This window comes from Scyliorhinus canicula, chromosome 14, assembly GCF_902713615.1.
Source record: "Scyliorhinus canicula chromosome 14, sScyCan1.1, whole genome shotgun sequence".
NCBI classification, from domain to species: domain Eukaryota; kingdom Metazoa; phylum Chordata; class Chondrichthyes; order Carcharhiniformes; family Scyliorhinidae; genus Scyliorhinus; species Scyliorhinus canicula.
The window spans coordinates 56,173,255-56,197,583 of NC_052159.1; the positions used below are offsets into that span (position 1 = coordinate 56,173,255).

Genomic DNA, 24,329 nt, shown 5'->3' on the forward strand with positions numbered 1-24,329 from the left:
GACCTTGGCGCCGTGAGGCAGCAGTGCTAACCACTGCGCCACTGTGCTGCCCCACTAAGAGGCAAATTGGGGTAGTGAGGGGGGTGGTAGGCTCATCAATACAGGAAGTGAGGTAAGTGGTGCTTCAGCACAGTGTTCCCATTGAAGGCCAGAAAAAAATGACGGTCCCACTTAATAGCAGGACCGTTCTCAGCGCTGCAGGCACCAAGAAAGACCCCGCTATACACGCCCAAAATCAGACTCTTGTTTTTTGCACATTAAATCATGGCTATAACTTTAGTTTAGTTTTGAAAACTCAATTGTATTCTGCAATGTTTCATACTGGTTTATACTGTTGTACAGCATACTTGAACAAAGGAATGAGGATAACCGAGTGGCAGTCTCGAGAAATGATTCAATCACGAGCAATTTTAAACGTTACAGGAGTTAAGCCAGTTGCTCCTTAGTTTGGATATTCTCCTGTGGTTTACTGTCTCTTGAATGTTCTCATTCATGCTTTTCCCCCATGTAGCCTGCCCAAAACCATTTACAAGAGCTGAACTGAGAAGAGAATAGCAATATTGAGAGGATAAGTGATTGGTTGGATTTCTTGGAACTTGATTTTAATCCATGAGAGATTTCATATCGGCATTAATTTTGTGTCGGAAAAATCAGATACAATTCATTCATTTCAAAAGTCTAGCTCATTGACTATTTGCCAGTCAAGTTATTTGATTTTGCGCTTTTCTTGTATGATTTAATAGAGCAAGGATATTGCAGAGCCCAGCTTAATAGAAATGACTTGGCAAGGATGTTCACGAATGGTAAAGGAACATCCGGGAATGGAACCAGGAAAACAGTTCCAAATATCTGTCCTTAATGGCAATGTTTATTGATTAATGAAGAGTAAATGTTTAGCATACCTTTGGTGGGCGTGATACCTTTTGCATTGGGAAGAATTGAGTGGAAATAGTTTCCGAATGGTGCTGTCAAAATCTTGTAGAGGCAAACTGAGACCATAAACTTCAAAACATTTGTTGAAAGCCCCCTGATAGCTGACATTATCTGTCGTATTATGTTAAAAATTAACAAAAGGAATAATCTACTTCAGTTGCAAGTCTTGCTTGCAATCAGCGAATGAGTGAAGGAATGGCAATCAGCTCTGTTGCACTCCATATGAAATGATCAGTGCTAAATATCATCATACATTGTGAGTGATACTTGTAGCATTTGAATCTCAAAAAAGCTGGGAGCAAATGATTTACTGCAGTTTTTATATCCTCTCTGATATAGCTTTCTGACTGCGAATTTGTCAAAGTTGCAAGAGCAAAAGATTAATCACGTCAACACTGTAAGGAAATGCTGGGCGAGATTCTCCGTCCGTTCACAGCAGCAGGATTCTCTGCTCCCGCTACCGTGAATGGAAGGATTGGCTGAGTGACAATTTCTCCACCCTCGCTCGTAGTGGGGTGGGCTCGCAATGGAGAATCTTGACCGCTGTGATGCTCTGAAATATGCAAATGTTTGTATCATTGTATCATTGTGATTTAAAAAAAATAGCTCCTGTACTATCATGCAAAATGATGTGGAGATACCGGTGTTGGACTGGGGTGAGCACAGTAAGAAGTCCTACAACACCAGGTTAAAGTCCAACAGGTTTGTTTCAAACACGAGCTTTCGGAGCACTGCTCCTTTCTCAGGTGAAGGGAGAGGTTTGTTCCAGAAACATTTATATAGGCAAAGTCTATATAAATGTTTCTGGAACATACCTCTCCCTTCACCTGAGAAAGGAGCAGTGCTCCGAAAGCTCGTGTTTGAAACAAACCTGTTGGACTTTAACCTGGTGTTGTAAGACTTCTTATCATGCAAAATGTTTACACAACCGCCACATTATCAATTATCAAGGGTTCAAATAGTGCAATTTATTTTCTTTTTCTTTTTCTCAGAAGGCTTATGCTAATAATATGGTAAATTGTTGTGTGAATTCCATACTGGTGGAAAGATAACAATTAATTCTCTCTTGTTGGTAGATAGAGGTTCTAAGCTGTTTCTTCTGAACATTGATAGCTAAGTTATGTTTGTTTTTGCAAAGACTTATGCAATTTAGCACTCCTCTGTAAAACGTTTTAAATCACTAGCTTCTCTAAATTATTTCAGATAATCAGACCTTTTAAAAAAATATTTTTATTAAAGGCTTTTTACATATTTCACAAAAATATCAGAAGACCAAAATGTCAACCTGAACAAACAACCACAAATCCCCAACCTCCCCAATACCAACACCCCACCCCATCCCCTCCCCACTGACCCCTCAATCCTCCTTCAAGAAATCAATGAACGGTTTCCACCTCCAGGTGAACCCCCTCTGCTAAACCCCGCAAAGCAAACTTGATCTTCTCCAACCTCAGGAATTCTGCCAGTTCACTCACCCACACCCCCACCACCAACAGCTCCGAGTCCCCGTCAACACAACAAACTCTGTCTCTGGGCTATCAGTGAGACAAAGACATCCAAGAACCCCTGCCACAACCCTCTCAATCTTGGACACAGCCAAAACATGTGAACGTGATTCGTGGGCCCCTCCGCACACCGCCCACACCTCTCTTCCACTCCCACAAAGAACCTGCTGATCCTCGCCACAGTCATGTGGACCCGATGCAACACCTTAAACTGGATGAGGCTCAACCCTGCACACAACGAGGGCATGTTCACACTCCGCAAGGCCTCTACCCGGGTCCTGGCCCGCACCTCCCTTCCCAGCTCTTTCTCCTATTTGCCTTAATCTCCTCCACTGGAACACTGTCCCTTTCCATCAATTCGTTGTAAATATCCAACACCCTCCCCAATATCATCCTCTGAAAACAACTTGTCCTGCATCACCGGATGCGGCAGCCCTGGGAAGAACGGCACCTGTCTCCTCACAAAATATCTCACCTACAAATATCTAAAGCCGCTCTCCTTTAGGCAACTCATACAATTCTTCCAGCCCGCAAACTTGCCCCCTATAAACACGTCCCTGAAGTACTCTATTCTCACCTGCCGGAACCTCAAACCCAGCCCCACAGGCACAAAACTATGGTTGTCACATATCAGTGCCCATAACAACGTGCCCTTCAGCCCAAAATGTTGCCTGCACTGTGTGGTGAATTATATACCTTGTAATTCACACTGTATTGCCTAACATGTATTGTGTCCTTGTGGGCTCTGTATGTGAGCCGTTGCATGGCTCTGTCCATAGGGGGAGATGAGGAGTTTGTACTGGGCTCCACCCTTGGCTCTGCCCATGGCTCCTCCCACTAACCGGAAGTATAAAGCACTACAGCCATAAGTCTGCAGTGAGTTCCTCTGGTCGCAGGCTGGCTTAGTTGTAAGACTATTAAAACCACAGTTTACTTCCAATCACGTGTCTTGTGCATTGATGGTCTCATCACACTGGCTCCACACCCGTAGTGCCGAAACCAACATCGGACTCACAGAGAGTACCTGACCAGCAAGAATAGAAGAGGTGCCAACAACAGTGCCCTCAAACTCGTTCTCCTACACGATGCCACCTCTATCCGCCCCAAACCGATCTCTCCTCTACCGCCCATTTCCTCACTATTTATCAAATTTAGCAACACCAGTCCCCCACTACCATCTGCAGAAACACCCGCTTCACCCGTGGGGACTTCCCCACCCCCACAAACCCCCAAGTTATCCTGTTAACCTTCCCCTTCCTGAAAAAGGACTTGGCAACAACGATAGGGAGGTTCTGGAACATGAATAAGAACCTGAGCAACACTGTCATTTCCACCATCTACACACGTCTAGCCAGTGATATCGGGAAGACATCCCACCTCTTAAAGTCCATCTTCATTCCCTCTACCAATCGTGCCAAGTTTATTTTGTGTAGCTGGGCCGAGCTCCGTGCCACCTGGATTCCTAAATACCTAAAGCTCACCCCCACCACCCTCAACGGCAACTCCCCTGTCGTCCTCTCCTGCTCTCTAGCATTGATTGGGAACACCTCTCTCTTCCCCATGTTCAATTTGTACCCCGAAAACCAGCCAAATTCCGTTAAACTCTTCATGCTCCAATGCTGCCCATCAGGTCAGAGATATATAATAGCAGATTGTCCGCATGTGGCGAAACTCGGCGTTCGGCACCTCCTCATTCAATCCCTTTCCAATAACTCAACGCCCTAAGTGCCATTGCCAACGGCTCTGTCGCCAAGGCACCCCTGTCACGTCCCACAATGTAATCCAAAGTACCCTGAACTCGTCCAGTTTATCCAAACACTCGCCATTGGCGCTCTATACAACAGCCGAACCAAATCCACAAACCCCTGCCCAAACCCAAACTGCCCCAGTACCTCCAAAAATTTGGCCAGTCCACCCAATCAATGGCTTTCACCGCATTCATTGTCAGCACCACTTCTATCTCCTGCCCCTCTGAGGGCATCATAATTACATTATGTAACCTGTGCACATTCGCTGACAACTGCCTTTGTTTCACAAATCTTGTTTGGTCCACCCCTATCACCCACGGCACACAGTCCTAAATCCGCGATGCTAACACCTTTGCCAAAAACCTGCGTCAAATTTCAGCAGCGATATCGGGCGGTATGACCCATGCTGCTCCAGGTCCTTATCTTTCTTTAGGATCAGGGAGATGGACACCAGTGACAATGTTGGGGGGGGGGGGGGGGGGAGGTGGTAGAGCACATCCCTATCCCTCACCTTATTGTACGTCCTCACCAACAACAGCCCTAGCTCCGCATCAAACTTCCTATAAAACTCTACTGGAAACCTGTCCGGCCCCGGGAGCTTCCCTGCCTGCATTGGACCGATGTCGTCCATCACCACCCTCCACCCACCCCTGCATCCTCACCCCCCTCCACCTTGGGGAACTCCAACCCATCTAGGAACCACTGCATCCCCTCATCTCCTGCTGGGGGCTCCAACTTGTACAGCCTCCTATAGAAGGCCTCAAATGCCCCATTCGTCCTCCCCAGATCCTTCCTTTCATTGCCCCTCTCGATCTTCGCCATACAAATCTCCCTCACTGCTGCCTGCTTTCTCAGCTGCTGGGCCAGCATCCTGCTCGCCTTTTCCCCGTACTCATATACTGCCCTTCGGTCCTCGGGAACTGCCCCACCGTTTTTCCCGCGGACACCAATCTAAACCCCCTCTGGAGACTCTGCAGCGACACCTCCTTTGCCACCACCGAGCACCTCTGATCCACACTCAGAATCTCCTCTACCAGCCTCACCCTCTCCTCATGCTCCACCCCCTACATATGCGGCCGGATCGAAATAAATTCCCCCATAACTACTGCCTTAAGTGCCTCCCACAGCTTGGTGGCTGTGACCTCCCCCGCATCGTTCAACTCCACACACACTCTCATCCGCCAGCAGCCCCACATCCAACCTCCACTGCGGCCGTTGGGTCTCCACTTGCACCAGCCACAAATCCACCTAGTGCAGCATGTGGTCGGAAACCGCGATTGCCGAAAATTCTGAGTCGGCCACCCTCGCCAACAGCGACTTATCCTTAACAAAAAAGTCGATTCAGGAATATAGCAGGTGCACATGGGAGAAGGACGAGGACTCCTTCACCCGCTGCCTCCATGTGACCCCCCCAATACGCTCCATGAGCCTCCACTACTCTCTTGCCACCTCCGATGCCCTCCACAACTCAGGACTCGACCAGTCAAAATTCAGCTCTAGAACCGTATTGAAATCACCCCCCATAATCAGCCTATGTGAGTCCAGGTCCGGGATCCTCCATAACACCCGTCTCACAAAATCCATTTCGTCCCAATTCGAAGTATAAAAATTCACCAGGACCATCGGCATCCCCTCCAGCTTCCCACTGACCATCACATACCTACCTACAAGATCGGCCACAATGCTCCACACCTGAAAAGCCATTCACTTATTAACCAACGCCGCCACCCCTCTTGTCTTCATGTCTAACCCCGAGTGGAATACCTGCCCCACCCATCTCTTCCTCAGACACATCTGATCCCCCAACTTCAGGTGCATCTCCTGCAAGAACACAACGCTCACCTTAGATAATCAGTCATATTGATACCGAAATTTGCACTGAAAACATTACGAACCAATTATCTGATTTATTGATTATTGACATGACAGCAAATGTAGCCTGCCTCTAGCTTTTCACACTAAATTTACTTCAACATCCAGCAATATGCACGTTTATAATTCCAAGCAAAAGGAAAGATATGGGGCAGTATTCTCCTCTACCTGGTGGGGCGAGGGTCCGGGCGTAACGGAGTGGCGCCAACCACTCCGGCGTCGGGCCTCCCCAAAAGGTGCAGAGTTCTCCGCACCTTTTGGGGCTAGGCCCGTGCCGGAGTGGTTCCCGCTCTGCCGACTAGCGCCAATGGCCTTTGGCGCCATGCCGACCGGCGTCGGGGCTGGCCGAAAGGCCTTCGCCGGTCGGCGTGAGTCTGCACATGCGCCGGAGCTTCAGCAGCCGCTGACGTCACCACCGGCGCATGTACGGTGGAGGGAGTCTCTTACGCCTCCGCCATGGTGGAGGCCGTGGCGGCGGCGGAAGAAAAAGAGTGCCCCCACGGCACAGGGCCCGATCATGGGCCAGGCCATCCTGGGGTACCCCCCTGGGTCCAATCACCCCGCACCCCCCCCCCCCCCCCCCCCCCCAGGACCCCGGGGCCCGCTCCCGCCGCCTGCTCCCGCCGGCACAGAGGTTGTTTAAACCACGTTGGCGGGAGAGGCCTGACAGCGGCGGGACTTCGGCCTATTGCGGGCCAGAGAATCGCTGTGGGGAGCCCGCCGATCGGCGGGGGGAAATTCCCGCCCCCGCCGATTCCCGGGTGCCGGAGAATTCCGGCCACGGCGGGGGCGGGATTTATGAAGGCCCCGGGCGATTCCCCAACCCTGCAGGGGGTCGGAGTATTCCGCCCCAGGATTTTACACTTTACTGCCATGTGTTTATGAAATTCAGCACGTGACCTGGCTGCTGGATTCCTGCCTGCCCGCAACTTGCGTCCCATTTTATGGAGGATGGTGGAGGCATTGGGCAACCTATTCATCTTTGAAACTCTTAAGTAGTCAAATAATGGGTATTTGAATGTGTTAAACTGCAATGGAAGAGGCTATGTCAAGTGGGTAACCTGCAACTTTTATTGGTCAGGCTGGTGACAGGCGAGGAGTAGGGACATCCTTGGGGCAGCCCTGTGCCCTTCTGAGGTATCCCCCCTGCCCTGCACCTTGAACCCTTCACTCTGACCTCTCAGGTCTGCACCCCTTCACTGGTTCTGCCAGGCAGGCCCCACCAATATTCTGCACTTGCCTTCAGTCTAGACTCCAGAATCTCGGTCTCCTGAAGTCTGCTGCACCAGAGATTCGGCGGAGGCAGGAATCGCGCCGCGCCTGTCGGTGGGCCCCCGCCGGCGATTCTCCGGCCTGCGATGGGCCGAAGTCCCGCCGCTGTCATGCCGGTCCCGCCGGCGTGAATCAAAGCACCTACCTTACTGGCGGGACCAGGCGGGGCGGGCGGACTCCGGGGTCCTGGGGAGGGGAGGGCGCGGGGCGATCTGGCGGGTGCCCCGCTGTGGCCTGGCCCGCGATCGGGGCCCACCGATTGTCGGGCAGGCCTGTGCCGTGGGGGCACTCTTTTCCTTCTGCGTTCGCCATAGTCTTCATGATGGCGGACGCAGAAGTGACCCCCTCCCTTGTGCATGTGCGGGGATGACGTCAGCAGCTGCTGACGCTCCGGCGCATGCGCGTACTTCAGCCTGCCGGTGAAGTCCCTTCGGCCCCGGCTGGTGTGGCGCCAAAGGCCATTCCTGCCGGCCGGCAGGGCGCCGACCACTCCAGCGTGGGCCTAGCCCCTCAAGGTTGGGGCTTTGCCCCTAAAGGTGCGGAGACTTCTCACCTTTGGGATGGCCCAACGCCGGAGTGGTTCACGCCATTCCATCCCGCCGGGACCCCCCCGCCCCGCCGGGTAGGGGAGAATTCCGCCCCTCCTCCTTTGGGGACTGGTTGTAGTTCCAGCAGTGTCAACCGCTCAAAACTGGAGCTGCTGCAACTTCAGAGCAGCCAGCCACTAGATTTGGCTGGCAGCTCTCTAAATCCCTTTGGGATTTTCTCCTCCAATTGGAACGATTGTCTCATCCTGAGCCAATTAATGTCCCGCTGAGTGTACAATGGCTGTGGAACAGCTGGTTTTATTGTGAATGTACTCCTGACTAACTTTTTAGTTTGGATGGGGAGGGAGGGAACATGGTGCCAATAAAATGCAGTCATAGACTTCTAAAGGACACAATTTAATTTCTCAAATTTTTAAACTGTAATTCTTTTTACTTCTGCTCAGGTTCTTGTGCTCTGTAGCAGCTGATATTTGTTACTATACAGACATGGTAGTTCAATTTATGTCTAAAATGTATCCCTGCTTAATTATGTTACTCTTGCATTAATGCAAAAGCAGTTAGAAAGTGGAAGTATCGTTTGCAAATCTGGGGCGAAATTCTCCGACCCCCAGCAGGGTCGGAGAATCTCCTGGGGCTGCCGAAAATCCCGCCCCCGCCATGGCAGAGATTCTCCGCTACCCGGGAAGTGGCGGCGGCGGGAATCACGCCACTCTGATCGGCGAGGCCCCTGCGGCGATTCTCCGACCCGCGATGGGCCGAAGTCCCGCCGCTGGGAGGCCTCTCCCGCCGCCGAGGTTTGGACCACCTCTGGTGGCGGCGGGATCGGTGGCGCGACCGGGCCCCCGGGGTTCTGGGGGGGGGGGGGCGCGGGGCGATTGGACCCCGGGGGGTGCCCCCACGGTGGCCAGGCCCGCGATCGGGGCCCCCCGCTCAGACTCCGGGCCAGTGCCCTGGGTGCACTCTTTCTCCTCCGCGCCGCCACGGCCTCCGCCATGGCGGAGGCGGAAGAGAAACTCACGCCGGCGCATGCGCCGACCGGCGAAAGCCTTTCGGCCAGCCCCGCTGCCGGGCGGCGGGCCTGAAAGGCCGATGGCGCTGGTTTTTTGCGCCAGTCCTCTGGTGCCAACCACTCCAGCGCGGGGCTAGCCCCCAAAGGTGCGGAGAATTCCCCACCTTTGGGGAGGCCCGACCCAAGAGTGGTTGGCGCCACTCCCCTACGCCGGGACCCCCCGTCACGCCGGGTAGGGGAGAATCCCGCCCCAGGTCTGTTATCTGATTTCCTCTATGGCACCTCTGGTATGTAGCCTTTACTGGATGATGACCGTTACCTAGTGTAAAACGATAGTTTAAAGTGTTCAGCCACCCTTCAATGTGAGCACTGTGGTAATAAACAGTGAGCCAAGCTTTACTGTTGCTGAATTCTGTGCAATCACTAGCAACTGAGCATTACAACAGCAGCTGAAGTAAAGCTGTTGGCAAGAAATAACTGTTCTGAGATTGGGCCCTTCTGCATTGGACATTAGGTGTGTGACTTGGTTCTTAGGCAGATTGTAGACTTACTAGTGCTTGACACTTGTTTATTAGTATTACTTCTAAACTGGTTATACACTAGGCACGTAACTCTTGGGCATGATTCCGATCTCTCCCCTCTGTCTCCTTCTCCCTCTCTCTCGTCTGACTACTATGAGTGGTACATCATTATCTACGTCATATATTAGCATACCCCATCTGCCAACCCGTAACACTACAATAACAGCAGCAATTCTGCTGCCACATGATTGTCATTATAACACAAGTTTCATAGAGCTCTTGATACAGAGCCTTAACATTTAATGTAGTTGGAGCCAAGGATTTTTGGTAATCTAAGCAGCTGTTTCGATTGGCAGTAAAATCTTTGGTTAACTGATGATGAATAAGAAGGTGATTGAGTAATGGAATGTGATTTTATGTTATTATTTAGCTGATTGGCCTACCAGGAAAAGGTTAATTTATGTGCTTGTGCTGCAGCCATATCATTGGCCAATATGCAACAGTTCTTCCTTTCAACACCTGCAAAACATCTATGGTGTAATTTATATGTTTCACAAAGTATTACTGTCTTCATCTGACATCTTTGTTGCAATGCTCCAGTGCGGCTAAGACATTAAATTGCAGAGAACCTCACCTTTTTCTTTTACCACTTTTCTGTCATTTATGAAGATTTGAAAGATAAACAAATAATGAAAATGTTAGATTGCATCCAGAACTTGCATTACAGAACATCTTCATCAGTTGTTTCATTGTCTGAAATCTTCCTGATGAATGGATTGCTTTTTGAGCTTAAAACTCTTTCAGCTTAAAATGTTTATTATTCAGCTTTGTGCCCATTAAATGTCAGCTATTCTCAGGTTTGTCTTTAAACCTGAAGTTGTTTGTTCCCATTCTTTTGTGTTTTCCTGAAGAAACCATTTTAGCACAATTCTGTCCCCTGCTGTACACAATTTCCCATTGAACAGCACATACGGTTCCCTACCCCACTAAGGTATTCTTTTCTTAGCCCTATGTTCGGCAGCATCATTAGTGGCTGCCTTTGCTCTGGCACACGTCTCTCCCTTTTAATACGTATGATTATTGGTGCACCATTTTCAGAAAATCTACCTTCAACCCATCTGCTTGGTTCTGTCTTCAATTCACCTAAATGACGAGTTTGAATTTCTTCAATTTGGCTTTTGTTCTGCTCATAGCACTGCCTTGACTATAATCATGAATGGCATCTTCTGTATCTGTGATCATGGTAGTATATCCCTTCTTGTAATCCTTGACGTCTCAGCTGCATTTTGACACCATCTGTATAAACCTTATCCATTACTTACATCTATCATTGTTCCACTCTTAACTATCTGAATGCAGCTGGCACATCTATAGCACTGGCTTCCCCAAGAGTTGCTCAAGGGTCTGACCATGCCACGCTCCTCCTCTTCACCTGTGTGCTTGTCCATATCATCTGTGGGAATGGGCCAACTTCCACAGTGAGGCTAATGGCATCTGGAACTTTCTCTCCTCTACATTCCGTGCCCCTAAACGACTTCCTTGTTGTCGACTGCCTGCCTGATATTGTCATGATATTGTCATGATGAGTCAGAATTTCTGGGAATACTGAAGTCATCTTTTTTCATAAACTTTACCCCCTTCCCAATGGTTCTCCACACATTCCTGTCATTTCTCTAGCCACTTGCAGCCCACACAATACCTTGATGTTCAATTTGACATCAACGTCCATGGTGTTAAAACAATGGTGCTTCTATCACCTTTATATTTGACAGCTTAATGCACACCGTTTTGTTTTCTCATCTTCTACTTTCCATGAACTCCAACTTATCTCAGGCTCAAACACCTAAACCCTGTCCGGCAGTTAAGCATCCCTGTTGATCGATATTGACTGCTCCCGAATGCCTTTCTTTGGCATCTCATCCTTCCCCTAGCCTTGTATTTCCTGCCACACCACTCCTTCTGTACTGAGCATTGGTAAATTATTTTATACCCTCCCATCCTATCATTTCAGAGCCTTCTACTCCCTTGGAAATGTCTCCAAAATCCTCAACATCACCATAGAGCTGTTTTAAAACTAATCTTTTTGTTAAAGCATTTGGGTAATCTCTCCTAACTCTCCTATTATATTTCCATTTATTTAACTTACTGATCTTGTCTTTCTCTCTTCCTTCATTCTTTTTATAAATTTAGAGTACCCAATTCATTTTTTCCAATTAAGGGGCAATTTAGTATGTTCAATCCACCGACCTTGCACATCTTTGGGTTGTGGGGGCGAAACCCACGCAGACACGGGGAGAATATGCAAACTCCACACGGACATTGACCCAGAGCCGGGATCGAACCTGGGACCTCGGTGCCGTGAGACTGCAGTTCTACCACTGCGCCACCGTGCTGCCCTCTCATTCTTTTTTTAAAATGTATATTTAGAGCACCCAATTATTTTTTCCAATTAAGGGACAATTTAGCATGGCCAACCCACCTAACCTGTACATCTTTGGGTTGTGGGAATGAAACTCACGCAGGCACTGGGAGAATGTGCAAACTCCACACGGACAGTGACCTGGGGCCGGGATCGAACCTGGGTCCTCAGCGCCATAGGCAGTAGTGCTAACCATTGGGCCACCGTGCCACTCTCTCTTCCCTCAGTCTTAAGTGCCTAATGACATATCTCTGTTGAAGGCACGTAAAAATGCAAGTTATTGTTTGGATTGTTCAGTCACTTCATATTTATCATGTTGTGGGCTTTGAGGCAGCTTTTTTTAACAATGTGGTTGTAATTCTCAATAATGACTTAGAGTACATCACACTATAGTTGTCCTAGAGCAGGGGTGGGCAAACTTTTCCGTGCAAGGGCCGCATTCAGAAATTCACAATTCACAAAGGGCCGCATAGTATATTAAGTAAAATAATTACTTCACCCGGTTATGATTCTGGGCGCCTCATATAGAACATAGAACAGTACAGCACAGAACAGGCCCTTCGGCCCTCGACGTTGTGCCAAGCAATGATCACCCTACTCAAGTCAACGTATCCACCCTATACCAGTAAGTAACCCAACAGCCCCCCCACCCATTAACCTTTAAAAAAAAAATTTTTTTTTTTTTTTAAATTTTTTTTTTAAAAACAAAATTTTTTTTTTTTTTTTTAATGACTTGGTGGGCCGCAGAAATACCTTTGGCGGGCCGTAGTTTGCCCACCCCTGTCCTAGAGTATTGCTCCATGCAATGCTGCAATTCTTACAGTTCAGATTCCAGTTCCAATCAAGGGTACAGCCAAGATGACTCTGATGGGCAGAACACCAAGGTGGAGGTCACAAGCAGCTCATGCTTCCACTTCATTGTAAAAAGGGAATGGTTACTGTGAAAAGCCTGTTCGGGGAGGCTGGTAGGGGAATTGAACCGTGCTGCTGGCCTGCCTTGGTCTGCTTTAAAAGCCAGCTATTTAGCCCAGTGTGCTAAACCAGCCCCAGTGCTAAACCAGCCCTAGTTGATTCTGTATACACCTCCCGCTGCCTCAGGAAGGCAGACAGAATTATCAAAGACCCCTCCCACCCACGCATTACCTTCTTCCAGACCCTTCCATCAGGCAGAAGGCCTGCACATCCAGACATAGGAATAGCTTCTTCCCCACAGCTACAAGATTCCTCAACGAATCCCCCTCTGTTCCCTGTAAGAACACTATTCACGACACCCTATGCTGCTCTTGCTCATGTATTTGGTTTGTTTGGCCCCTTGTTCCGCACTGTAACCATCACTTTGTTGATGTACCATTTGTCAATGTTTTCTGTTGATTATTCCCTTTGTCTACTATGTACGTACTGTGTACGTTCCCTCGGCCGAAGAAAAATACTTTTCACTATACTTCAGTACATGTGACAATAAATCAATGATGTGGAGATGCCGGCGTTGGACTGGGGTGAGCACAGTAAGAAGTCTTACAACACCAGGTTAAAGTCCAACAGGTTTGTTTCAAACACGAGCTTTCGGAGCACGGCTCCTTCTTCAGGTGAAGAAGGAGCCGTGCTCCGAAAGCTCGTGTTTGAAACAAACCTGTTGGACTTTAACCTGGTGTTGTAAGACTTCTTACAATAAATCAAATCAAATCAAATTATCTTTGCCAATTACTGCCTACGTGAAAAAAACAAAAATGGCCTCATGAGATTTTTTTTGCTTCGCTGTCACTCCAGTCTGACTTCTTCACCACAGCCTCGAGTATTGAATCCTTCGTCATTAGCAGAATATTTGGGGAAATTCATAAAATCTAATCTCTTACCCAATGCGCCATACCTTTTTTTTTATAAATGTTTTTTATTCAGTTTTCATGTTTTATATTGAACAAATTACAAATTGTGAGAGAGTGAAAAAAAAACACGCAAAAATTAACATATATATTTACAGGTGAGCATCTTCGTAGTAATAACTGTGGCCTCCCCCTCTTTGCCGGCATACATATTTTACATTCCCCAACATGTTTATTGGCATTTATTTAGTTTGGTTTTGGGCCTTAGCTAGCCATCAAACCCCCGTAACGAGCCCGTAGCCCCCCCCCTCCCCGCCGGCTACCTTCCCCCGACTATTCTTCCTCTTGTACGTTGGCCACAAACAGGTCCCGGAACAATTGCATGAATGGCTCCCACGTTCTGTGGAAGCTGTCGTCCGACCCTCGGATGGCGAATTTGATTTTCTCCATTTGGAGAGAATCCGAGAGGTCGGACAGCCAGTCTGCAGCTCTGGGCGGTGCTGCTGACCGCCAGCCAAACAGGATTCTACGGCGTGCGATCAGGGAGGCAAAGGCAAGGGCGTCCGCCCTCCTCCCCAGGAATAGATCTGGCTGGTCTGAAACCCCGAAGACCGCCACTATCGGGCATGGCTCCACCCTCACCCCCACCACTTTGGACATAGCCTCGAAGAAGGCTGTCCAGTACTCCACAAGTCTGGGGCAAGACCAGAACATGTGGGCGTGGTTGGCCGGGCCTCTTTGGCACCGCTCACATCTGTCCTCCACCTCCGGGAAGAACCTACTCATACGGTTTCTCGTTAAGTGGGCTCTATGTACCACTTTTAGTTGCGTCAGGCTGAGCCTTGCGCACGTGGAGGTGGAGTTGACCCTATGCAGTGCTTCGCTCCAGAGTCCCCACCCTATCTCCATCCCCAGGTCGTCCTCCCATTTCCTTCTTGTTGCGTCCAGTACGGTGTCGTCCCTATCTACCAGTCGGCCATACATGTCACTACAGTTCCCTTTCTCTAGGATACTTGCGTCCAGTAGGTCTTCCAGTAGTGTCTGTCGTGGCGGTTGTGGGTACGTCCTTGTCTCCTTTCGTAGGAAGTTTTTGAGCTGCAGGTACCGTAGCTCGTTCCCCCCAGCTAGCTGAAATTCTCTGTCAGTTCGTCCAGTGTTGCGATCCTGTCGTCCGTGTATAGGTCCCTGACTGTCAGTGTCCCCCCGTCCTGTCTCCACCTTTTGAAGGTGGCGTCAGTCAGTGCTGGTTTGAACCTATGGTTGTTGCAGATGGGAGCCTTGTCCGACATTTTGTTCAGGCCAAATTGCTGCCGCAGTTGGTTCCAGGATTGGAGGGTGGCTGTCACCACTGGGCTGCTGGAGTGTTTTTTGGGTGGGGATGGGAGTGCTGCCGTGGCGAGGGCCCGGAGGGAGGTCCCCATGCAGGAGGCCTCCTCCGCACGCACCCACTCGGCTTCTGGCTCCTGGATCCATCCCCTTACTCGCTCGGCTGTTGCCGCCCAGTGGTAGAATTGTAGATTCGGGAGGGCTAGCCCCCCCCTGGATTTTGTTTTCTGTAGGACCTTCTTTGGGATCCTAGCATTTTTACCCCCCCATACGAACGCCATGATAAGTTTGTCCAGCGCTATGAAGAAGGCCTTGGGGATGTAGATCGGAATGGATCTAAACAGGAAGAGGAACCTGGGCAATACGTTCATTTTGATCGTCTGGACTCTTCCTGCGAGGGAGAGTGGGAGTGTGTTCCATCTTTGCAGGTCCTTTTTTACTTCCTCCGCCAGGCTGGTGAGGTTCCATTTGTGGATCCCTTTCCAGTCATGGGCTATTTGGATCCCCAGGTAGCGGAATTTATGTCGGGCTTGTTTGAACGGCAGCCCCTTTAGTGCTGCCCCCCCCCCCCCCCCCCTTTGCTGGTGTACTGGGAAGATCTCGCTTTTGCTCATGTTGAGTTTGTAGCCCGGGAAGGCTCCAAACTCTTTCAGGAGCGCGATGATTCCGTCCATGCTGCTTTGTGGGTCCGAGATGTAGAGGAGCAGATCGTCTGCATAGAGTGAGACTCTGTGCTCCCTGCCTCCCCTTCGGATCCCCCTCCAATTTTTTGCTGCCCTGAGCGCAATTGCTAGCGGTTCGATTGCTAGTGCGAACAGCAGTGGGGACAGTGGGCATCCTTGTCTGGTGCCCCTGTGCAGCTGGAAGTATTGGGAGTTGGTATTGTTGGTCCGTACACTCGCCATGGGGGCGTTGTATAGGAGAATGCGCCATACCTAAACAGCAATTGAGAGAAAGAAAAACACAATAAACTTGTGACCCTTCTTAAGTTACAGAACTGTTAATGGAGAGAAAAACGTAATGGTTGATTATATGGAGCTCATTTAAGTCGCTTTAATGGTGTGACGTAAATGTTTCACCTTGTTACATTGCTACCTCGTTTTTTAAAGCTACATTTTTAATACCAAATAAACCACAACCTCTGTTTGCTCTGACGTACACAGCATTTTACCAGATGAACATAAGTATTCATCCTTGTAGGACTGCCAGTACCCAGCTATGCTTTGAATGTGTTTATAACATTAGATTTTTTTATCAACCTCTGAAACGCAAGATCACATTTGAAAAGTTTCTTAGCATTTCACTGCAGCTTCAGTTTTTCTCAGCAAAAACAAAAGGCCGGGGCTTTGAAGCAGTTAATTGTAAGTTACAGTTAACTTTTTAAAAATGAAACCTGACTCATCTAGCCAGTTTAATGTAGCTGACAGGCAAAAATGATACTTGCATTTACAGAACATATTCCTGCTGTTAGTGCAGCTCCTCCAGACCCCTTTCCGAAAGCCTGTCTCTGTGGCAGTTTCTCATGACCTCTCTCGGTGGCTTTTCAAATCCTTCTGCCTCCACCTGTTCAGACAAGGGGCGGGATTCTCCCATACCCGGCTGGGCGGGGGGTCCCAGCGGGACGGAGTGGCGTGAACTACTCCGGTGTCGGCCCGCCCCAAAGGTGCAGAATCCTCCGCACCTTCAGGGGCTAGGCCGGCGCTGGAGTGGTTTGCGCCCCGCCGACTGGTATGGAAGGCCTTTGGTGCCACCCCGCCACCTGGCCGTCATCCCCGCGCATGCGCGGGGGGGGGGGGGTCGGCTACGCGTCGGCCATCGTGGAGGCGGACATGGCCGACACGTAGGGAAAGAGTGCCCCTACGGAAGAGGCCCGCCCTCGGATCGGTGGGCCCCGATCGCGGGCCAGGCCACTGTGGGGGCACCCACCGGGGCCAGATCGCCCCGCGCTCCCCCCCCAACCCCGGAACCCGGAGTCCGCCCACGCCGCCAGGTGCCGCCGGTAAGGGACCTACTCCAATTTACGCCGGCGGGACTGGCAAAAAACGGGCGGGACTTCGGCCCATTGCGGGCCTGCGAATTCAGGCAGCCCCGGGGCGCATTGCGTCGCGCTGCTCCCCGCCATTCTCCGAGGTGGGCGGCACGATTCACGCCTCGCCGACTTTTGGGGGGTCAGAGAATTCAGAGGACGGTGGAGGTGGGAATCACGCCGATCCCCGGCGATTCTCTGACCCGGCGGAGGGTCGGAGAATCCCGCCCAAGATTCCTTTTTCTCTCTAAGCTCTGTCAAGCCCCTCAAAGATGCTTCTGTACAGACGTGTCCAGACTTGAACTCATCATCGCTATCTGGGCTTTTGATTGGCCACACCCATTTACACAAAAATGCTATCAAAATGCAAGTAACCACCAATTTACGGACAAAAGTGGCCATCAGATTCTATAATAGGCTAATGGCTGGTCAGACCACAGTGTCACGGAGTACAATGGATTTAAAAAAATAAATTTAGAGTACCCAATTATTTTTCTCTCCAATTAAGCAATTTAGCTTGGCCAATCAACTCAACCAGCACATTTTTGGGTTGTGGGGGCGAAACCCACGCAGACATGGGGAGAATGTGCAAACTGCACATGGACAGTGACCCAGGTCAGGGTTCGAACCAGGCTCCTCAGCGCCACAGTCCCAGTGCTAACCACTGCGCCACATCGCCGCTCAAGACAATGGATCTTGAGGGAATCACCCCGGCTGAACAGGGGTATCCTGTTTATTCCCATTAACGAGTTTAAGTCTGAATGGGACAATGTAACTCAGGCCAGGGTATCTCTGACTAAGTACTAGCAGTTTTATCCTCAGTCTGTTAACCCCTGAATTGCCCACTACATCTTTGATCCAATTTCCTAATATCTCCCTATTGTAACACCATATCCCTTAATAATGTAATGATCTTTATTAGGATCACAAATAGGCTTACATTAACACTGCAATGAAGTTACTATGAAAATCCCCTAGTCACCACACTCCGGCGCCTATTCGGGTACACTGAGGGAGAATTCACTTAACAAGCACGTCTTTTGGGACTTGTTGGAGGAAACTGGAGCACAGACGAAACCCACGCAGTCGAGGGGAGAACGTGCAGACTCCGCACAGACAGTGAACCAAGCTGGGAATCGAACCTGGGTACCTACCACTGTGAAGGAACAGTTCTAACCATTGTGCTACTGTGCCATCCTTAATTCTCTTCGTATTCAAAAATATGTCAACCTCTGACTTGAATATACTTGATGTGGAGATGCCGACGTTGGACTGGGGTGAGCACAGTAAGAAGTCTTACAACACCAGGTTAAAGTTCAACAGGTTTGTTTCGAATCACTAGCTTTCGGAGCACTGCTCCTTCCTCAGGTGAATGAAGAGGTGGGTTCCAAAAACATATTGACAAAGTCAATGATGCAATACGATACTTTGAATGCGAGTCTTTGTAGATAATTAAGTCTACAGGTCCAGACGGAGCAACTGGAGAGAGGGATAATCATAGGATAAAGAGGTGTGAATTGTCTCAAGCCAGGATTTCGCAAGCACAGGCCAGATGGTGGGGGGTGAATGTAATGTGATATGAATCCAAGGTCCCTGGCGCAGTGGGTTAGCCCTGCCTCACGGCGCCGAGGTTCGATCCTGGCTCTGGGTCACTGTCCGTGTGGATTTTGCATATTCTCCCCATGTTTGCGTGTTTTTCGCCCCCACAACCCAAAGATGTGCAGGCTAGGTAGATTGGCCACACTAAATTGCCCCTTAATTGGAAAAAATGAATTGGGTTGAGGCCATACTCATGTGTGGAACTTGGCTATAATATACTTGAATATACATAATGACTAAGCATTGTGGTGGAGAATCCAAATATTCACTACACTTTGAAGAAATTTCTCCTCATCTTAGTCCTAAATGGCCCACCAGTTATTCTGATTCTTTTTTTTAAAGTATTTTTATTAAGGTTTTGCAGAATTTTTCATAATAAAACAGTAGTAACCATAATAACAAAACAAACTAGAGTGAACATTAACATAGTGCAAAAAGAGAACATACAATAACAATTAAATGGACATAACCACACGCGAGCCAGTCTTCCCACACCATCCCAATGAAGCACTCACCCCCCCACCCCTACGGATTGCTGCTGCTGCTGACATTTTAATTTTCCCCGAGAAAGTCGACGAATAGCTTCCACCTCCGAGAGAACCCTAGTTTAGACCCTCTTAAAGCAAACCTTATTTTCTTGAGGCTGAGAAACCCAGCCATGTCATTAACCCAAGTCTCTACACTCGGGGGCTTTGAGTCCCTCCACATTAATAAAATCTGTCTCCGGGCTACTAGGGGAGGCAATGGCCAAGACGTCGGCCTCTTTCGCCCCCTGAACTCCCGGGTCTTCTGACACTCCAAAGATCGCTATCTCTGGACTCGGCACCACCCACCCGTTTGTGAAGCACCTTGGACATTGCCCTCGTGAACCCCAGCCAGAACACTCTAAGCTCCGGGCATTCCCAAAACATGTGGACATGGTTTGCAGGGCTGCCCTTGCACCTCATACAACTGTCTTCTACCCAAAAAAACTTGCTCATTCTCGCTGCCGTCATGTGTACCCGGTGGACCACCTTAAATTGAATTAGGCTGAGCCTGGCACATGATGAGGAGAGAATTAACCCTGCCCAGGACCTCTGCCCACAGACCCACTTCCAACTCCTTACCTAGCTGCTCCTCCCACTTGCCCTTGAGCTCCTCCACTGGGGTTTCCTTCGCCTCCTGTAGTTCCTGGTAGATATCCGACACCCTCCCCTCCCCCACCAAGGTGCCGGAGACCACCCTGTCCTGTATCCACAGTGGCGGCAGCGTCGGAAAGGCCACTACCTGTTTTTTCAGGAAGGCACATACTTGCAGAAATTTAAAGGCATTTCCTGGCGGCAAGATTAAATTTGTCCTCTAAGCGTCTTCAAACTGGGAAAGGTTCCGTCTATGAACAGATCTCCCATGCTTCTGAGTCCTGCCCTCTGCCAGCTCTGGAACCCACCATCCATCCTACCCGGGACAAGCCTGTGGTTGTTGCATATCGGGGTCCAGACCGACAGTCTCTCCACCTTCTTGTACCTCCTCCACTGTCCCCAGATCCGCAATGTCGCCACCACCACCGGACTTGTGGAGTAATGAGTCGGCGAGAACGGCAAAGGAGCCGTTAACAAAGCTCCCAGGCTAGTATCTTAACATGACAACGCCGACGCCGCCCCCCCCCCCCCCCCCCCCCCCCCCCCCCCCCGTCGCCCACTTCCTAATCAACTATATTGCCGCCCAGTAGTAGTTGCGAAATCTCGGCAGCGCCAAACCCCCCCCCACCACCCCCCCACACCCACGACTGCGCTCCAACAGCGATCTCCTTACCCGCGGGGTCTTATTCGCCCACACAAAGCCCGTAATGATCCTACTCACCCGCTTAAAAAAGGCCTTAGGGATGAAGATGGGGAGGCACTGAAAGACAGTGGGAGGACAGTCATTTTCACGGTCTGCACCTCCCTGCCAGTGACAGCGGGAGCATGTCCCACCTTTTAAAGTCCCCTTCCATTTGCTCCACCAACCGGGTCAGGTTGAGCCTGTGCAGGGCATCCCATTTCCTGGCCACCTGTATACCAAGGTAACGAAAACTTTTCTCTACCATCCTGAGCGGCAGCTCTTTCAGTCTCTCCTCCTGCCCCTTGGCCTGGATCACAAATAACTCGCTCTTTCCCATGTTCAGTTTGTACCCAGAAAAACTACCAAAATCCCTCAGGATCTGCAGAACCTCCCATATCCCCTCCACAGGGTCCGAAATGTACAGGAGCAAATCATCCGCGTATAGCGAGACTCGATGTCCCCCCCCCCTCCCCGAACCAGTCCCCGCCAGTTCCTCGAGGCTCTCAGCGCCATAGCTAGTGGTTCTATAGCTAGGGCAAATAGTAATGGGGAGAGGGGACACCCCTGCCTTGTTCCCGGTGAAGCTCGAAGTACCCCGACCTCAGCCGGTTTGTACATACACTTGCTACAGGTGCCTGGTGCAGCAATTTCACCCAGCCAATAAAGCCTTCACCAAACCCAAACCTCCCCAGCGTTTCCCACAGGCACTCCCACTCCACCCAGTCAAAGGCTTTCTCTGCGTCCATTGCTGTTACCACCTCCGCCTCCCCTCCCTCTGAGGGCATCATAATATTCAAAAGTCGGCGGACACTGGTATTGAGTTGTCTGCCTTTAACAAACCCAATCTTGTCATCCTTTATCACCCCTGGGACACAATCCTCAAATCTTAGCTAGCAATTTGGCATCCACGTTTCAAAGCGAAATCGGCCTGTACGACCCGCAATGTTCCGGGTCCTTCCCTCGTTTAAGAATGAGTGAGATGAAGGCCTGTGACATTGTTGGGGGGAGGGTTCCTGTCTGTCTCGCATCATTGAAGGTCCTCATCAGGAGTGGGCTCAGTATTTCCGAAAATTTCTTATAGAATTCTACCTGGCAACCGTCCGGTCCCGGGGCTTTACCCGATTGCATGCTCTCTATACCCTTGACAATCTCCTCCAATTCAATCGGGGCCCCCAGCCCCTCCACCAGGTCCTCTTCCACCGTTGGAAACCTCAACTGGTCCAAAAATTGCCTCATCCCTTCCGCTCCTGTCGGGGATTCCGATTCGTATAGTTTACTTTAGAATTCCTTAAAGACTCCGTTCACCCCCCCCTGGATCCAAGACCGTGTTACCCTCCTTCTTCTTTACTCCCCCCGATTTCCCTGGCTGCCTCCCCTCTTTCGCAGTTGGCGTGCCAGCATTCTACTTGCTTTTCTCCCCGTACTCATGGACTGTTCCTCTTGCCTTCCTCAGCTGTGCTACCGCTTTCCCTGCTGGTCAGCAGTTCAAACTCCGCCTGCAGACTCCGCCGCTCCCTCAGTAGCCCCGCCTCAGGGGCCTCCGCTTATCTCCTGTCCACTCGGAGTATCTCCTCCACCAGTCTCACCCTCTCCGCTCTTTCTCTCTTTTCCCTATGGGATCGAATTGAGATGAGTTCCCCTCTGACACCTGCCTTCAGAGCCTCCCAGACCGTTGCCGCTGCTACCTCACCCGTATCGTTTGTTTCCAGGTAATCCTGGATCTTCCTGCAAATCCACCCGCAAACCTCTTCGTCCGTCACCAGCCCCACATCCAGTCTCCAGAGTGGGTGCTGCCTTCTCTCCTCAATAAGCCGCAGGTCCACCCAGTGCGGGGCATGGTCCGAGACTGTGATTGCTGAGTATTCTGTCCCCGCCACCTTTGGAATTAACGCCCTGCTCAAGACAAAGAAGTCCATGCGGTAATAAACCTTATGAACGGGGGAGAAAAAAGAGACCGGCCCATTCAAACCCCTCACATTCCACGTGATCAGCCTGGACGAGGGGGCTTAAAACCCCCCCCCCCCCCCCCCCCCCGACTAGCCATCGCCCTTTCTAGCCATCGCCCTTTCTTGTACAATCTCGAGCCCGCGCCCTTCGCTTCCTCGAGTGCCCCCACTGGGAGCCCCCGACCCTCAGTTGATACCCCAAAATTGATACCTCCTCTGTCAGCAAAGCAGCATCCCCCCCCCCCCAACAGCTCCACGACCCAAAACCCCCCGCCAAGCACCAGCTGGGCACTTGCTCACCCCCCACTACGCTCCCGAGAGTCAGCTGACCCCTATCTCTCCTGCCCCAGTGAGTAAATAATAATACAAAACACAAAATAAACAGAAGATACGAACATTGCCCCGTGAGGAGATACTTGTTGAACCAAGGCTCCAACTTCCCGAAAACTTGCACTAAGTACAGGGCACCCTTCCCCCTCCGTATCTCAACTTTGCCGAAAACACTGCACCCTCCAGCCACCACCACAGTCCTTACACGCATCCAATATTGTATTCAGTCTTATTTTAGAAACGGTACCGTGTTACCCAGCCCCACCGCCACATTCCACCAAAGCTTAACTGTCTTTTAATTCGAGTCCAGCTTTTCTTGTTTGACGAATGACCATGCCTCGTCCGGCATCTCATAATAGTGATGCCGTTGGCTATTCTGATTCTATGAGCCCTCGTTCTGCTCTCCCCGACGAGGGGAATCACGCTCGCCAGCAGCCACCTTTCGAGCCTCTTAAGAATTTGAGATGTTTTCATTCTTTTCAAATCTATTCCTGGGCCACTCAATCTCAATTTAAACGTATTATTTTTCACTTTTTCCACCAAAGCAGGTAATGTCACATTTTTCCATCATATTCCATCTCCCATGTTCTTACCCATTCGCTTAACCTGTCCAAATCCATTTGTAGTTCTGTTTTTACTCTCTTCCTTACAGCTCCAATCCACTGGAGCAATTCTAGAGTCCAGGGAATTTTGGAAGTGCAAAAACAGTACCTCTGTATCCCCATCTTGTAAAATCCTAGTGTCAAACAGGCTATCGGAGCCAAGGGATTTGTCAGGTTTTAGTTCCAGTAGTTTCTCCAGTACTATTTCTTCAATAATGTTGATTTCCTTAAGTTCCTCATGTACCCCCTTGGTTTCCTATAATTCTGGGTTTTATTTTGCTCTTCTACTATGAAGACCTGATAGAAAGTTACCAATTAATGTCTCTGGTTCAGTTGCTGCATGGATTCTGGTCTCAAACCTGTATTCCACCTTAGAGAGACAGACATTAACCTTGATTAGATTGATGTAGCAAATTGACGTGGACTTTGACCACTTGTCTTATGTGGTCTAGTCTCCCACAGATGTGTGGTAGAGTTGAGCCCTCGTCCTATGTGTTTGGCAGTGGCATTTTGGAATTGGCATATCCAACCTCATGCTACTTGCATGCATCTCCTGAACCAATATTAAATGGAATGCCAGAAAAACTGCATTGGCAATAGATGAAGTGCTACAGGATACAGCCAGGTCCTCAGGAACTTAAATTTTTGAGACTTGAACTCCATTCTCCACATAAGCGGGAGAAAATCTTCGCCGGTTCTGTTCAATGAGAGAGCACTTCTCGGAGTAGTGAAAGTGACAGTATTGTGTTTGGAAGCGCAGTCAACACCTATATTATTTTTGGACCGTTGGTCTATATTTTCTTTGAATTGCAGCTTCTTAGTCTGCATTGTTAGCAACTCATTGACATAGGAGATGAATGGTTTTGGTGTTCAATGCAGAATTAAGAAATTGATAAACAGGGGAAACATCAGTTAGAGTGAATGAGCTACAAGAATATTTTCTTCAAAATGCCACGGGTTTTTGCTTGATTGTTGAAGTCTTTATAGTAATAGAGCTTTGGTTGGTCATCTGATGCCCAAATAGCTGCATGAGTTCAGCCTATTATATCTTGG

General features: G+C 49.7%; 1 protein-coding gene across 2 annotated transcripts in view; it reads left to right on the plus strand.

Annotated features, from left to right (window-relative positions):
* Positions 1-24,329, plus strand: part of cryl1 (crystallin, lambda 1) — a 160,540-nt gene that overhangs the window by 58,266 nt on the left and 77,945 nt on the right. The gene's annotated exons all lie outside the window — the stretch shown is intronic.